General features: G+C 43.6%; 1 protein-coding gene across 1 annotated transcript in view; it reads right to left on the bottom strand.

The window, feature by feature from the left end:
• The window catches only part of LOC135092529 (integrin alpha-PS2-like), a 73,242-nt gene that overhangs the window by 50,620 nt on the left and 20,122 nt on the right, over positions 1-2,500 (bottom strand).

Below are 2,500 nucleotides of genomic sequence, written 5' to 3'. Positions count from 1 at the left end.
TAAAGAACTTGTTAATCTGTCACTGGAACCGTATATACACCTTTAAAAATCACGTGTCACTTCACCACGACTACTTTCAAAGGCCAGTAGAGTCACCAGCCGGGTTCTGAAGAGTGTTTCCCCTGTTAATAAAGTAGAAAGCTTGTTAATCTGCCACTGGAAACGTAAATACACCCTTAAAAACTCGTGTAACTGTTTGTTGTAAATACACCTTTAAAAAACACGTGTCACTTCACCACGACTACTTTCAAAGGCCAGTAGAGTCACCAGCCGGGTTCTGAAGAGTGTTTCCCCTGTTAATAAAGTAGAAAGCTTGTTAATCTGCCACTGGAAACGTAAATACACCCTTTAAAACCTCGTATAACTGTTTGTAGTCCATATTCTCAAACACTTCAGCGCCGCAGCTCCGAAAAATCCCCATGTAGTTCAAGTGACACAGGTTCTTAAGAGTGTTTTTACGGTTCTAGTGACAGACTAACAATATTTCTGCGTTACTAACAGTAGAAACAGTCTTGAGAACTCGGCTAATCACCTCTGTGGCCTTTGAAAATTGTTGTGAAGTGACACGTGTTTGTAAGGGTGTTTTTACAGTTCTAGTGACAGATTAACAAGATTTCCGCGTCAGTAACAGGAGAAACAGTGCTGAGAGAGAGAGAGAGAGAGAGAGAGAGAGAGAGAGAGAGAGAGAGAGAGAGAGAGAGAGAGAGAGAGAGAGAGAGAGAGAGAGAGAGGTCACTAAGGTAGGGTCATACAAAGCTATTATCTTCCTCCTCCTCCTCCTCCTCCTCCACCTCATCCTCTTCCTCCTTTCTATATCATTTTCCCTCCTCCTTTTCCTCCTCCTCCTCTTCCCTTCATTCCTCCATCTTTCCTTCTTCTTTCCTTCACCTCTTCCTCCTCCTCCTCCTTTTAATTTTCCATATTATTCCTCCTCCTCTTCTTACTTCTCCATCTCCCTCCTCCTCCTCCTCGTCTTCCACTCATCAGGGCGTGGTCACTTCCATCTCCCTCCCTCCCCTCCCTCTCTCTTTCCCTCCCTCCCTCCCTCCCTCCCTCCCTCCCTCCCTCCTTCCCTCTCATGGATATGGAGAGATAATTTGAAATGTACTTAGTGTGATTGAGAGGGAGAGAGAGAGAGAGAGAGAGAGAGAGAGAGAGAGAGAGAGAGAGAGAGAGAGAGAGAGAGAGAGAGAATGCATTAGTAGTGAGTTATATTAATATACTTTCAATCTTGCTAACCAGTTAAGAGCTCTCTCTCTCTCTCTCTCTCTCTCTCTCTCTCTCTCTCTCTCTCTCTCTCTCTCTCTCTCTCTCTCTCTCTTTGTGTTTGCTTTCCTGTCTTGCATGTTTCTTCTCCTCCCTTTCCTCCTCCTCCTCCTCCTCCTCCTCCTCTTCCTCTTCCTCCTCTTCTTTCTCCTTCCAAGAAAAGACAAAGAAATGTTGCTGGAAATGAAAAATTAATGTAATTATTGTTATTATTATTATTATCATTATTATTATTGTGAAGGAGAAAAACAAAGGGAGACTAAAAGACATTGCCAAGGAAATTAAAAAAGAATAAAAAAGGAGAATAACTTGCTAGACAAAAAAGGGAGATTTAAAAAGGGAGAGTAACTTGCAAGGGAGACTAAAAAGGGAGATTAAAGAGAGAAAAAATCTAGGAAGACTAAAAAGGTGAGATTATCTTGCAAGGAAGACAAAAAAAGGGAGATTATCTTGCTTGGAAAATTAAAAAAAGGAGATTAAAAGAAAAACTACGGCTAGGAAGCATAAAAAGGGAGGTTATCTTGCAACGGAAACTTAAAAGGGAGAATAACTTGCTAGGGGATCTAAAACAGGGAGATTATTTTGCTTGGGAGACCAAAAAGGGAGATTAAAAGGGAGAATACTTAGCCAGAGAGATAAAAAGGGAGATTAAAGAGAGACTACCTTGCCTGTCTCCTCCTCCTACTCCCTTAAGGGTGAAAGAAGACGAGACTGTGTAACCCTGAATACAAATATTTACTTTGCTGTAATGGGGAGAGAGGGAGAGGGAGAGGGAGAAGGAGAGGGAAAGGGAGAGAGGGAGAGGGAGGGAGAGAGAGGGAGAGGGAGGGAGGTATACTTTCTTCCACCGACCTTCCTTTTTCCTTCCCTTCTCTCCCTCCCTCCCTTGAGTTTCCTCCTCCTCCTCCTCCTACTCCTCTTCCTGTCTACATCTCCCTCCTCTTCCTTCCTAAATATATACAACCCTCTCTCTCTCTCTCTCTCTCTCTCTCTCTCTCTCTCTCTCTCTCTCTCTCTCTCTCTCTCTCTCTCTCTCTCTCTCTCCGTCTACTGGCTACAGAGGGACGCTATGTTCTCTCGAAATAGCCTTGTCAGAGAGAGAGAGAGAGAGAGAGAGAGAGAGAGAGAGAGAGAGAGAGAGAGAGAGAGAGAGAGAGAGAGAGAGAGAGAGAGAGAGAGAGAGAGAGAGAGAGAGAGGGTATTTGTAAACTCAGGAAGGTGAAGAAAGATTGTT

Source organism: Scylla paramamosain, chromosome 40, assembly GCF_035594125.1.
Source record: "Scylla paramamosain isolate STU-SP2022 chromosome 40, ASM3559412v1, whole genome shotgun sequence".
NCBI classification, from domain to species: Eukaryota; Metazoa; Arthropoda; class Malacostraca; order Decapoda; family Portunidae; genus Scylla; species Scylla paramamosain.
Note: the sequence above shows the minus strand (reverse complement) of the source record. Positions and strands in the feature narration are given on the sequence as shown.